This window comes from Lepisosteus oculatus, chromosome 1, assembly GCF_040954835.1.
Source record: "Lepisosteus oculatus isolate fLepOcu1 chromosome 1, fLepOcu1.hap2, whole genome shotgun sequence".
NCBI classification, from domain to species: domain Eukaryota; kingdom Metazoa; phylum Chordata; class Actinopteri; order Semionotiformes; family Lepisosteidae; genus Lepisosteus; species Lepisosteus oculatus.
In genome coordinates this window covers 63,980,161-63,995,795 of record NC_090696.1, presented here as the reverse complement: position 1 = coordinate 63,995,795, position 15,635 = coordinate 63,980,161, and the positions used below count along the sequence as shown (strand labels likewise).

The 15,635-nt window shown below is 35.4% G+C and overlaps 1 protein-coding gene across 2 annotated transcripts in view; it reads right to left on the bottom strand.

Moving 5' to 3' along the window:
* LOC102688442 (inactive ubiquitin carboxyl-terminal hydrolase 53) overlaps positions 1 to 15,394 on the bottom strand; it is a 57,144-nt gene extending 41,750 nt beyond the window's left edge. Inside the window, exon 1 of one of the 2 annotated variants that reach the window (XM_015345835.2) lies at positions 14,893 to 15,394. The gene's annotated coding sequence lies outside the window, so the exon portion shown is untranslated. The remainder of the gene's footprint in view (positions 1 to 14,892) is intronic. The other variant, XM_015345836.2, reaches the window with a different exon arrangement.
* Between the last annotated feature and the right edge of the window lie 241 nt (positions 15,395 to 15,635).

Sequence of the window (15,635 nt, the reverse complement as noted above, 5' to 3'; positions counted from 1 at the left end):
TTATCCTGGAGCTCTGACTTGGGTGTAAAAACCATGTAAAATGAATTACACACACATTTACAAAATAAATGGGAACATAAATGGATAAATGGAAACATCAAATTAACTATGTAATTTAATTCTGTAATTTAATATGACGTTATATTGATATAATATACTGTAGTAATTATATTAATATAATTACTGTGCACTTTTAAAGTATATCACTGGTAGTAGACAGACAGCTTATGAGGTGGTGGTGCTAGACCAATTATGACTTTGTTGGAATCACGTGTTTTGAAGTATATTTTTGGCGCAAATAACTACAAGTGTGCACGCTAAGGAAGCTAAAGCAGAAATGGACACAAACAGTGCTTTTAACAAGGAATATTCAGATATTCAGGAGATTCCTTATTTAAGATTAATTTTTAAACTGTAGGTGGTAATCATTCAAGGAAGCACGTACAGTATATTGATCGGTTAATTGATTGCATCAAGATTCTGATACATTGATGTAGTGTGCTCTCACGAGGCACCAGTTCTGTAGGATTTGGGCATTTACGGGGACAATTATTAATTGTAGCCGTTAATCACAAAATGATTCTTTTGATGGCTTTAGAATCCAAACATGCGATATAACTCAAACAACGCACACACACAGGTACTAATACACAAGGATACATTTATTAATACATAGAATATGCATGTAAACCTAACAGATCTTATCGAGAGGGTTATCAGAATACAAAAGGTATATATTCAATCAGTTACAAAGAGTTACATATATCAAGAGGACATATGCTCGGTATATCATTCATTTAGACCGTTTCGTAAATGAACTTGGTTATAACTTCTACATTAGATACTGATTGCATCAAGATTCTGATACAGTGAGCAACCTAATGAACTTTGTAAATACTGTAGGAGCTACAAAGGATATTCCAAATATTATCAAAATTCAAGAATGGGCAACCTCCTGGAAAAATGACACAATGTAGTCAAGCGTAGATTATTACATTCAGGTAGCCGTAACAAACTACGTATAAGCAACAGGCAGCACTGAGCTTAAAGAAGCTAATTATAAAAAAAGACCATTTTTTATGTTGAAATCATTTTAATTTTCTAGACAGTGTGTTAGCCATAAAAAGGCCAACTACGTTATTATATTAAGGAATATTAACATTGTAGAACACAGTAGTTAAACCTACTGTAATTTAAAATGTGTAATATCTGAGGAAATTCTGAAGCATGGTGGAACTAATATTATGGCATGCTTGTACAGGTGGTACAGGTGAGACTGTGGTTTCATAATTAGTCGAGTACCACAGAGTTCTGTATTGGAACCCCGGCTCAACATAATTAATACTGCTTTTCTATATTTTGTTTTAGTTCTGAAATGAGTTGAAGTCAGAGACTATAATGAAACGGGGGTTATATTCAGCAGTGCGGAAGCAGAAAGGTAACTGGCTGATTTAACTTGTTAAGGACTGAGATGGATTGAAAACCTGCCAATAAACTTGCCTTCCATTACCAGTATGGGACAGCCATGCTGTGGACTGCTACTGGAGAAGCAGTAAAATAATGTCAAATTGGAAGGATATGTAATCAAAAGCGCAGACTCTTTAATTGAGGGAAATATGTCCTACCAAAAGCATGAGGACATACTGCAAAAATTAAACAAATGGGAAAGAAGTGGTAGTATGAAATATAATCAAAAGAATAAGAATAAGAATAATTTCTCAGGAATACAAACATGACTGAACACCAGTCACACCTGTGAAGCATAGTGGAAGTGATGTTAAGGCCTGGGCATACATGGCTACCTTTGGAACTGACTCAATCATCTTTATTGATGATGTAACTAAGGATGGCAACAACTAAACAAATTCCAGAGTTTACAGAAATATGTTGTACGTATAAGTATACTTTGTTATAGAATGATCAAATAATTAAATGTTAATGACACTGAAAATGTCATTCAAATTAATCTTTTGACCACAAATTGGATGACTTTAAAGCAACTGTGTTGACTTTGCAATTGCAATAACTCTGGTGGCCACTGTATCTACAGTACATAGTTTCTATTTGATTTAAACTACACTGTATTTCTAAAGCAATCTGTAAATTGCATGCAACAGAGTACTGAGGGTTACAGTTTTTAAACCACTCCAAATTATTTCGAGAGCAGATGTAATTTAGTTTCAGATTTTGCAGGCCAAACGTGTGACTCTTAACTTTGTTTACTCCCCATAAAATTCTGATGCACTGCTTTCTTTCTGTAAGTAATAAAAAGTAATAAACAGAGAACTGTAAAATGTTGTTCAAGCTATTAGAAATTTAAAATAAAGAATTGGAATACCATAGTTGATAGATATTTAATGAGTAAATCTGACATCTGACAACAACTCAGGTTCATCTCAGGATGCTGAGACTCAAACTTGGCCAAGAACACACATACAAAGTGGAATAGGTGTTGTCAGTCTGCTCGGAATCAGACATTAAAATAACCAACATAAGACGTATGAGACATGTATGATTCCAAAGTAAAATTGTTATCAAGGGATTCAGACTAAATTTCTCTTACCCCGATATTGGCATTTGGTATATTTAAGTCCATCGATATTTGTAACACAATATTTAATAAAATATCCAAAACATTTTCTAAAACAAAAAAAAAGATGTAGTAAGCCAACACATTTCTGACTCGTGCTTAAAAATACTGGGTGTTGAGCAGCTCCTTTAAAGATAGGGTGTCCTTGGCTTCTCTTTCTGCGAGGAGAGTGTAGTGTTATCAGTGACAGCTATATCATTCCTCAAACCAGTGCTAAATTTGCTGTGAGCATCATTGGACCTAGAGTGTGAAACAAGTTAGAAGCTCCACAGTAAGAATTTGCAACGAGGGTTGAAGCAATTCAACCGAGCTGACTGACAAGTAGGGCTGCCAAATTGGGGAGTACAAAATTATTTTAATTTTGGATTCAATTTTTTAAACAAATATCAGAACTCATAGACAATAGAACCTGACTAGGAGCTTAATCACTTCTGCATCGATATTACATTTCTATTCTGTTAAACAGCACACATTCCTGACAATGAAATACACTGTAATACAAAATAAATTCAAGGTTACTTCAGAGTCTTTTCACTCAAGGAGTTTATTCTTCGAAGATAAAACTTAAATGACACAAATGTAAGCAGACAGTACAATGTGTTCTGCGAAAATGGAAATTGGCCATAAAACAACATCTAAGGTGCAGAGAAAAGATTTTCTACTGCGTATACTGTAGATCTGGTCATTTACACTTAAATATTTTCATAGTGCAATTAGTAGTGATTATTTAGAAACAAAGTAGTTTTAAGTAAAAAATTAATTAAGTGCCGACAGGCTCTTTTGGTGTGAAAAGAAGATTAGAAATGCATTTTAAGTGAATAAGTATTGCTAGCACTTTACTTAAACTTAAGGAAACAGGCCAAAGCAAAGTAAGCCCTCAGAAATAATCATACAAAAAAGAAATTCTGCATAATAGAAAAGGTCATTTTAGTTTGGCATTAGGATCCTTAAATCAGTGTGCAAAGAAGTAGTTTAAGCACTTGCTTATTTTAATTATCTTTGAGTGTTGAAGTGCATGTTTGAGTGGAGGTTAGCAGTACTGGTCTTCGGTACTGTATTTGATGCCAACCTGAAGTAACTTATATAGTAAGTATGTTCTCCCCATGTTCATGTGGGTTTTCTCCTAGGCATTGCGATTAGGTCTGATATGCTATTCTAAATTGTCCCTTTCTCCACAACCCGGTGGTGGTGATAGATTGGTGTCTTGTCCAGGGATTTAAAGTCCTTAGTTGCTCCCTACACTTCCAAGATAGCATCCCAGAACGTACAACCCTCTCCAGAAGAAGCAGCTTTCTGAAAATGGATGGATGAAATGTGGAGTTTCTTTTTTCTAGGCATCAAACAAACTAGCTAATGTTAAATCACATCAGCAGATTGTCCTTTATTTCTGTTAGACAGCAGCCCTGGACACTGGAAGTCTGTCCTGGAAGCTTTGGGCACGAGGTAGGATTACATCTTGAACAGTACTCTAGTCCATCACAAGGCACACACACAAGCACAATGAATCTAAAAAGTTCATCTAAGTGTGTATGTATGTATACCAATGAAAATATTAGGAAGGCTCTACTTTTTTCTTTGCATTCAATAATGTCTCGATATGAATTCAGGCCCGCACTGCAGACAAATCCTTTCTTTTCATACTTAAAAATAACTGTCCTTATCACCTACTTGGAGGACAGCGAAAGAAATCAAATGAATCATAGATGACTAGCAATGTGCTTTAATGGTTTCAGTAACTATTTTACGGTGTCTGCTGCTTTTGACATTAGTGAATGCATCATTGTGAAGTGAAAAAAGTTTTGCTAAACTCTTCAATGAGTACCATCGAGTTTAAATCTAGATCATGATGCAGCTGTAGTGACACATTAAATTGGAATACTGAAAATCTGATTGATCAAATTAAGAAAATTGACCATGCTTAAATACAGCTCATTATACACTACCTCTTGTCATCTGCATCAACTCAATTTTTCAGATAATTAGGTTTATGTTTAAAATCGCAGTATTTTATGATGCTATTCCTATCCATCAGATCAGCTGCTGCATGATGCCTATAAGGAAATTTAAACATTATCAACCATGATAAGCACATATAAAGGCAAGGAGGACAAATTAGCAGACACCAGATAAGGAAGACAGATTCCTACAAATATGGCAGTGTGCTATGTTACTGTACATGAAAATACTACAGAGAAAGGCAATTAAGTTCAAGACCTGTAATAATGCATTGCAATGGGATGTCGGACTGCTAAAACATTTCTTTTTTTGGAAATTCCCATTCCCACTGCTACATGTACAGTATATGCATATTACCAGTAATGCAATTATGGTTTGCAAACCTTCCTATCTTGGAGCATAAAAATTGTTTGATTCCAGTCAAAGTGGTTATCAGTTATACAATGCGTATTGTATACGCTTGCACTTACTATACATGAAATTTATTCTAAACGCTTTTAATTTTAACTTGTATGAAAAACTGCGACCAAACTATGGGGAATGTGAAGAAAAAACAAATATTTTCAAATTAAATTTGGATCACATTAAAATAGTTTTGTTCCTAATGCCCCTAATCAATTATATTTTACAGACATTATACAGTACATTTTAATTCTAAAAACTGGACTTTTTGGCTATTTACTGAAAATATAATTTACACAACAGCTCTTAGCATAATTCCAAATAAGGGAGTCAGAGAAAAACTCCATATCCTTATATTAACAGAGATATAAGTATGAATTAAACATTAAGGTTCACATATTTTTCCTTGTACAAACAGTTGTACAAAAAATGTAGTGTAGGGCTCTAAAGTATGGATTCCCTCCTATTAAGAGGACAGAGGATTAAGAGGATTACATTTGCATCATGATATTCATATATTAGGAATATGTTTGGATTGTAACTTCACTCAGTGAAACGTATATTGTCACATTGAAAGGGGAAATGACAGGATGAAGTTGCTTTAAAAAAAAACTAAGAGGAGAAGAACTAAAGAAGGAAGGTGCAAAAAATACATTAAACTTAATTTAAAATGTGGTATATTTAGTTTTAAAGTTCCTGTTTTTGTTGTTCCCTTATAAACAAAAACACTCTGACCGCTAACCGACTGTTTTTCGCCTACATATGTTAATGTGTCAAAGTCCTACACGACAACATTACAAAGCAATCGCTTAAGCTCCTTATTATTACGAATCTCTACTCATTGTGATCACGCATGCTGTTGAAGGGTGAGGGGAAAAACGTCTCTACCTAGTGCAGCAACACGTAGCCAGTTTCCTGTTGCAACCACAAAAATGCCTCCGTTCTGACCGGAACATGCTTCAGTTCACATTTTTGGGCCTTGGCCAGGGTGTAGTCCTGTTACAGTCAGTGGAAGTGAGTGCTTTTTTTTTACGCAGGCTTATTTACATGGCTACCTGCTTCCCTGACTACTTTCTATTCAACAAATTCCTTCCACCTGTGAATTAGCAAACATTAGAACAAAGTTTGTTTATGGCTGCCCAAAGAAGTTCTTCTGGATCTTGCGTCAAACACCTTCAGTATAGAGCCAGCTTCTGGAAAAGTGACTCATGAAACCAGACTAAATTAAACCGATATTCCACCCCCAGCAGTAACAGTTTTGGATTAGGGGAACACATCTGACAGAGTCAGCTGTGTACACTCCATCAATGAAAGGCTTTTATATATCTCAAATGTAGTAAAAACGTGTCAACATTCAAGTGCTAGAACACAATTTTCCAAGTTACATCTGCCCCCACACTGCATTCATTAACATAAATTCCTCTTTATTAACACAGAAAGTCCTGTTGTTCCTGATAAAGGAAACATTATGTGCACTGTTTGTAAATATATTCTATGCACCACAGAGCTACTTCAAAATGATTTCAGCATTGTACTATATGATAATAAAAGAATGAAATGCACATATAACAAAAAAACATACTATTTATGAAAGAGTATCTTACAAATGGTATTTTAAAATGAGCAAAACATATCTGAATGCAACCATCCTTTAAGATGTATCACTGATTGGTGGACAAAAACGGTTTTCTCAGCTTGAAATTAAATTATCATCATTTAGATGGGAAGATGAATCTCCCTTTAATTGGGAAGAACTATTATACTAAACAGAGATGAAACATTAATGTCAAGACAGCCTTTGTTCACATTATCTATACTACATTGAAGAAGTAGTTCAAACAGTATTTAAACAGGGATCTTTTTAAATCAATTCAAGGGTTAATTGTTGTTTCACAGTTAATAATAAAGACATCTCACTATATTACAGATAAATTCTGTTAGTATAATAAACTACTGTGACTTTATGTGCACAAACACAATGAGAAGTCATGACAGCAAATCATTTTGACTGCCAATCCTAACACTATACTAATTTAGAAGGGTGTTCTTTCTAAGATTCATTACAGTGTAAAAGTATTCAGAAAACATAATATCCTTCAAACTTAACAGTTTTAAGTGAGTATATGGCCAGTCTAGACTGAATCCACAAGTGTTGTTTTGTTGTTTTAACTGGACATTTAAGATCTCTTGTAGAAATTGTTGGTCATACCAATAAAAAAGAAAATTGGTTCTAGAATCTCTTCATAAAAGACCAAAGATAGATTAAAAACATATCCTACTCTTGTGAGGAAAAACAGCTGTATGTTTTTACTCTTGATCAGGAAAGATTACAAAGGGACCGCATGCAAGTATTCTTGACAATGTCAAGGCAATGGACTTCACAATCAACAGTAAACCAGAGGACACAAGTAGAATGTACGGCAAGATGCACTTCAAATGAGAACAGGGGGCACTTTTTCACATGTTGTGGGAATCTAGTAAATGCTAACGACCTACACTGTAGAAGAGGATAGCCTGGCTTCTTCCAAAGAATTACTTGATGAGATGTTCCTATCAATTATCAACTGAAAAGCCAAATAAGCTGAGTGGGCCAAATGGCTTCCTCTAATTTCACACCTTTCTTATGTTATATTATGTTATGTTATGTCTTATCTTGCGGAGACAATGTACTAAAATAATGTGACTTGCCTGCAGATTTTTTTAAAAAGTGTCTTTTCCCATAAAAGGAACAAATGACAAGCAAAGACGCAATCTGGAAATCGTTAGCATTATTTTCTTTTATTTTGATGCTATGCTTCAGCTCTGCCTCTTGTGCACCTCTCTGTAGCTGGCTATTCTCAATATCTGGCAAGTGTGCCAGACAGTCCTGAGATGACCCAAAAGAGGTCTGTCCCACCCTTCCTCAATGGCATGAGGCATGAGCTCAAGTACTTTTCTTATTATTTTAAATCTTATTTTAGGTCTTAAATTAATTCCAGAATAACTGACCACTGACCATACGCTTATTTCAAGCTTTGCCTGCACATTTTATTGCCAAAGGAAAGAACATTTCATAAGCACTTCACACTCTAATTTGTCCACTTTCTAAAGTGGTGCAACTATTAAAATAACAATTATTAATTATTTGGGACAGCACATCTTGGTTTTCCTAGAGTAATATTACAAAAATATTTCAAAATACTACTGTCTCAATGAAAAGAAGTATGTTCTAAGAGAATAATTTTAAATTATCTCATAATCGTTATTTCTACTTCTGGGATGCATCATTCAACAATTGCATATCCTAAAACTATCTTTTGTTCACTATTTTTTTATTCAATTTTATTCAAATTGTTCATTTTTTTAATTAAAAGTTCAAATGTAAAAATGTTGATTATTTTACAAGCCACTAACAGCACAGACAGCTTCTTTGTCCATTCTACAATCTGTTTTCTTATCTTGAAATGAACTAACATTTTTTATAAAAGAAGAATATGCACAAAATTAGACAGTTAAGGTAATACCCCCACCCCACCCCTGCTCCAGGTCAGAAGGAATTGCCTCCTGCAGGATTCGGGCACAGGAAACAGGGGTGGCAGATGATGTGAACAGGGATCTCAGATCCAGAGCAGACTGACACCGAGCGTTCACACTGCTGAGGTCAAAGATGCACTGGGCTGGACAAGCTGACTGTGAAACGGGACAGAAAGGGGAGAGAGAAAGAAGAAAATGGCTGACAAAGCAGGGTGAGCAGGGAGAAGAGGGGAGGAATGGGAAACAGCCATGAGGGGGCAGCTATTTGGGCCTCCGAGGAGGAGTGATGAAATCAGAAGGAACCAAAAGAGAAGAGCAGAAATTACGGTAATTGTGGTGAGCTAATTGTTTCCATGGACCATGGAGTACAGTAGTAGCCATCGAAGAGCTGCTTGTTCAATGTGGGGTGAGAAGGTGACTAAGCTTGAAGGAGGCAAATGGTAGCTTCAAAGTAGCAAATGGTAAGAGGTGATGGGGTGGGAGTCAAGCAATGGCACCAGATGCAGCAGGAACTATTCCAAAAGTAGGAGGATGGAAAAATAGTAGGATGGAGAATTCAAAGGTGGGGTCTTTTGCAAGAGCAATCATTTTGTGAGAGATTTCCTGCCAAGAGCAAATACAGAATACTAAATATTTTTAAGCTGAAGAGAGCAGAAGTGGGCCAAATTAAAATTTGACCACCTCCTGAATGCTTGTTTATAAACTTCATTTTATGAGGTCATTCTTAATTCTCCAAATTAGTCCTGAGGAAATAATCAAACAGGGCTGTTAGATATATTTAGGAAATAAACCAGTGTAAATTACTACCTTCACATCTTCAGAATACTTAAGATTTACTTTCACAATTTCTTAAACCCAGTTTTAAATTAAATAAGTCTCTCTTGGGTCACTGAGTCTGGAGCCAAGCCCTCGAGTTCTGCTTGCAACTGAACTTAGAAAGAGCTTGAGGGTTTGATACAAGAGTCTATGTTGTAATCAGCTTACATACATTTACAGAACAACCCCTATACACAGCACTAAGAACAGCAAATAAAATAGAATAAAATACCATAAAGCTTGTAAAAGTACAAAGTTTATATCCCACAGTGTTCAATCATCCACAACTATGATTTGAAAGGTTTGTAATTTCTGACTGCTTAGAAGCAAATAGCACTTTTATTTTTAATCAAATGAAGTAATAAAAACAGATATGACTAAGTTTACTAAACATTAATGCATATGTGCTGGTTCACTATACTGTAATGGTTGACTGACATATAATCTATCGGTTTTTAAAGAACAAACAAAAAACAGATTTAAATATCCCAAAAAGTATTACTTACTGGAGCAGGAAATTAATACATTTTTTCTAACGTTGAACTAGCATGTCACACTATCACGGCAGCTCATAATAAACAGCTCAAGTCTCTCCAGCCACAAGTGAAAGCAGAACACTAATAGCTGTACATTGAAAGGTAATTGAATAATCCAATACTTTAAGTGTAAGACTTATGAATGTAGGAAGGCAGTTCCAGAAACTGGACATCATATTTGCTTTAGTTCAAGTGGGTAGCTGCGTCAGCATGCGTAGGCTACAAAGGAACAAGTAATAGGTTTATTCCATGCTGAAAAGAGAAGAAAGACCTTCTTCTTCACACCCAAAGAAGGCTCCACAGCTGAAACGTTGTGTTTTCTTTCTTCTCTTTTCAGCATGGAATAATCATATTTGCTTTGTCACCTTTGAATAGCTTGGACAACTACAGTTCATCTTCTCAGCTAATGGTAATCATTACACAGCATAAAAGGAGTTGTTACAAAGAGACTGCCCTCTAATGAGTTTTAGCAATGACAACTGCAAAAAACAAAGCCTGTCACAGAATACCTTTTAGTGTAATATTTACCAAACTTGCAAAATTCACCATTGAAAATGTCGTAAACTGCCTTAAGAACATACCGAACAATTTCACCAGCAAGTTGCAGAAGTCTGTGGAATGAAATAAATTGCCTCCTTAAAACAACTGAAAACTCTCAAAAAGTAAATCCATAATAAATACAGAGCTCAAAAAGCAAATACATAATTCACACCTGAAGAAGGCTCCACGGCCGAAACATTGTTTTTTCTTCTTTTTTTCAGCATGGAATAAACCTATTACTTGTTCCTTTGCATAAATACAAAGTACTTCTTATAAGGAAAAAGAACAGTGATTTTGAGTGGGCAAAAGAAAGTGTCCTTGTGGTAACACCTACAATCGCTAAATAATTAGGAAAAATGCATGTGTAAGAGTACTAAGCTCATATATATTCAATAAAGTCAATAAAATAAGAACAACTGAAGATGACTCTATCAGAGAATTTATGTTCTTTTAAGATCAAATATGTAATCTGGTATAAATTTTTATCAGTAGTTAATATAAATTAAAGCCTTTTTTAACTCTCACATAAAATGATAAAACCATAGTTTCTTCAAAAAAAGAAGTAAAAGCACAGTTTGTTGGGAAGGCTTAAGAAACACCACATGACCAGCATTTGAATTTGAAATGCTAAAAATCCAGTTTCCCCACCAGATGAAACCAGACATTCCCAAGAACAATGCAGCAAGAGTTTCCTGTTCAGCTTCTCCATTACTACTGATCTCTGTACAGCTGTACATGGTTACTGCTTTCAAATCCTGCGAATCTGAACTGGTCAACGCTGCTCCTCTGAATCACAGTTTTCTGACAATAACACCGACGTCCAGCATTGTCTATGTGTGCTCTGTAAAATAATTGCTGGAACACAACTCTGAGGCCTGTTTTTAAATCCAACATCCTTTGGGCCTTATTCAGACAACTTCCTATATTGTTGACTACTTCCCAAAGATCTGCCAATAAATGTGACTTCAAACCTACTGCCAACGTTTTTTTCTTATTTTTCGAAATTTGAGTAAAATTATATTCAAGATTCACATGTCAAAGTTTCACAGGTCTGGGCCTACGTTACTTGTTTCATTTTAAGACAGTCTGCACTGGCTTCTACATATTCGCTCAGGAAAAACCACAGGCCACATTTAAAATACAGAAGAAGCAATTCAAGATTTCTAGAAAATACTCATTATACTCAAAAGAATAACACAAGAACATGAAAAGGCTCTACGGTTCGCCTGAAAAGAGCTGCTACAGTATGTTCAAGATGATTTGGAATTTGTCGGCATTAAAAAGGATTGCTATTCACTCCATTTTACCCCTTTCATTTCAGTAAATCTGAATAATTCTTAGTAATCTTAGAACACTTTTCAGTACATCCAATAAAACTCCTTCCTTGTCATATGTTAGCCACTATGGAAATTGCTTAACCTTTCTGTTTTATCTCATAGTTCTGATTAAATCTGTCTTTCAAGCATTTGTAGACCTAGAATATACAGTTCAGCTAGAGTGTGATGTCCAGTTGACAGGTCTTGAATAGGCTAAATCCCTACACAGTAGATTGTTATGCTAAGCTTGTGATTTCTAAAATTTGCCCTGTTAAGATTACTTTATTGGCCATATACAATTTCTTGAGAGAAGCTCAAGGTCTGAGCACAGGGTCAGCCATTTATATGGTGCCCCTGGAGCAGTTGGGGTTAAGGGCCTTGCTCAGGGGCCCAACAGAGTAGGATTCCTCTGCCAGTCATGGGATTCAAACCGGCAACCTTTCAACCACAGGCGAAGATTCTTAGCCACAGAGCCACTGCCCCACCCGTATTATTATTATTTACCCCAATTTGATTCTTCATGAGAAACTTGGGGTCTTTTTAAATCTAATTTTGCAATTCAGAAGAGACAACCTGTTTGATAATGTTATCCTAAAAACTGTGTGCAACTATTTTCTCTATATCTTCTTGTAAGGAATGAAATACTGTCTTTACCAAGGAAGGATTGCTCCATATTGTTTTCACCAGTATATCGGTGGAAAAATATAAGCACATGGTCATTTATGAAAATCCATATATTGATTGACTGGGTTATAGATGCCATATGTCAAATGGCATTTTTTAAGGAAATTTAATAATTACCTTTCAACTTTTTAAGCTTGCTGTTAACCCCCTTTTCAAATAATCAGCTAAACCTTGTGTATAAGGTTTAAAACATTCATACAGTAACAAGAAAATAGAACTTGTTAAAAATGTTACAAATTACATTACATGGGTCAACACATTTTAGACATTCCAAAGTACTTATTTTAAAATAACTGAATACTGTACCATATACAAGCAATATGTAACTGTTTATCTTGAAATATTTTTATATTTAAGAGCTTTGAACAAAATGGGTCATACATACATTTACACAGGAATGAGCAATCAGCTGTTCAAAATGGTTTTACTATATTTATTGACTGCATCTAAATTTTAGCTCTTGAAAACTGCCATCTCTAGAGATGGTATGCAGCACAAGCAAAGGCAAATTAGCAAAAACAGATCACATTAAAACAACCTGTCAGACAATTCAATTCCACACATTCTAAGCTAAAAGAAGTGTTAAGATCTTGAAGACAACTGTATAATTCTGTTTTAAAGACTCTTTAAAATTCATCTACCAACAAAAACTGACCTAAATGGAAAAGAAGCACAGCTAATTGTCAAAGAGTAGGCTTCAGAAAATTCTACAATATTCTACACATTGTCCTATGCGGAAGTGAGACAGATTAAACAATAATTCTATAACCAAGAGAGCATTTATTCAGTGTGAAAGTCTTGGGGAGCCGATATCCAGCCCTTTTGCATGTGTAAGAATGAACAAAAAGTTAAAAATGAGAAGACCACTCAGCCCATCTAGTTTGTTTGAATGCTAGTAGCTCTTTGAATATTGTTTCTTGAAAGGAGAGAAGATAATGCTTAATGGCAGAACAATATCATCATATTGATCTACTGTTCTTCAGGTAATGATAGATTTAAACCTGAAAAATTATAAAACAACCAAGCCCTTTGATCTATGACAGAATTGTATATATACAGCATATTAAACCTATGATTTAAGGCTAACTTTCTAACATTTTTGGGATGGCATTCCACGGCTTATCATTATGTTTTAAAACACAGGCCATTTTTAAATGCTTGAGAAAAGCATTTAAGAGAGAAATGGACTGTAGTCGTGAAGTCTGCATTCACCCTCTTAAGCATTTGATAGGCAAAGGGTGAACTATATTTCTCCATTTCTCACAGGTGTGATTGAACTCTTCAGTTAAATTGAGCTCGGTCCCATTAACATCATCGTCCCACTTAGATATGTTACACCCAGTTAATTCATTGTTCATGTGGGGAAAAAGACTTAGTCTTCAGCTACCAGCAGTCACTGCAGAGGTGTTCTCAAACAATTATGAGTGCTCTAAATTGTTTTTCCTTCTTCTTTTAAGCCTCATTTTTATCAGATCAACAAGGACAGAAAAGAAAAAAAACATATTCTATTTACAGAACCAACCTAGGCAATAATTTCGGCGCAGACCTGTTGCAGAACAACTGTCAAAGAGCAGTTTCTGTGGGAAAGCCGTAACATTTTAAACACTGGATACTGCACATGTACACCAACATAGTATCATCACACTGCATTCATCATACATACATTGCGTTCAGCTTTAAAAAGGAACGTAACAAGCCCTGCGTTTTTTTCCATATCACTAAGATTATAACACATAAATGCAGTCGTTTGCGATATCTTCGGCGATATATCTCCCGAAAACGTTATTAAGCAACATTAAAACAACGCTGATCTACTGCTTAATTACATAAGTCTATCCGAAACTAAACACTCCAGACTATATCTGGATTAATCACTCGACATTAGTTTATTTTACTCTTGAACGTAAGTAAAACAGCGGAGTGTATTTACTAATGCAATTTAAAGTGGGCCGTCCCGAAATATGTGAATACATTCCACAGAAACTTGCTACACTGTTCCAGTTCTTGTGCATTTCTTAAAACATAATAAAACTTCACTTCTCAATCCCCCGTGTAAATTGTCTCGGTGGAATTATTATGCATTCCTGGGTGCTCTGAATATGATTCTTTGCAGCAAAGCAGTAGCAATAGCAAGGTAAATAAATCAGGAATGTTGTCACAAAGAAATAATATTAGTCTATCATCTGCAGCTACTTATTTAAAACAAATTGCTGGCATGTTTACTTAAATATAACTATAATTTACAAACTTATACAAAAAATATGACCTCGTTACATTAAGAAATTTTACAAGCTATGGTCCGCCGAAGAAGTATGTTATTGTGCGAACAGAATAAGTTATCATTAATGACGGTTTACGAGAATAATGGTATTGGCATATTTCGGAATGAACTGTTAATAACTTACGTTTTGTTCTACCTGATTTCAAAACATACGTTTCGCGTTCTTTTTCCTTTACCTGGTTCAGGTAGGGATATCCGACACATGCGCATTGCCGAAACTAAAAATGGCGAATAAAAAGTTTACTTGTCAAGACTTACCTTCCTATTCAAAATCAAAAGGCATTCAAATTTCTTTCGTCCGCGTCTACCTTTCAAAAGAGCAAAGCCATCGAGCTTCTTGAATGACCCGTTAACGACATATTTTTAATTCCTGGTCCTAGTTTCCAGCTCAAAAAAGATTTCACCGACGATTTGGATCAGTAGCTAAAGCAAGGTTGAGAATAAAAAGAACATTTCGGAAAGAAACCATTCACAAAATAGTACTAGTGATTAAAAAAAACTACAAAACACTCGAGCTTTACACTAGTCTAATTTCATTCTTCTTTGATCCTACCAGTTTACGACTTCTAATTTTCCCCTTCATTCGCCGTATTCCGCCGCTTGATTGTATATCAATGTACTGTAGTATTTGTTGTTAAGCGGCGGTAGTGAGCCGTGATCCACTCCAGGCACCTGAAATACTGGATTAGTGATGTTTAGAGAGCGAGGGAGGTCAATCCCCGCCTCTAATGTACTGTATTTACTGCAGTCCCTTAACACACAGAGATACCAAGTCATGTTGTCACACGGTCAAGGGAGGAGTCTGGTCTACTTTTCAGCCGAGCAGGTTTACAACATGCAGTGAAGTCACCATTCAGGTAGGTAGTACATTCCATTCAGGGATGACAGAATCATTTCAGTTTCAGGTGTAAAAAAAAGCTCGGGAGCGGAAAAATACATCTCAACCCAATAAAGTTATGTTGTAATTCTTCAATTACCAAAGCCTAATCTGTAAAATTCCA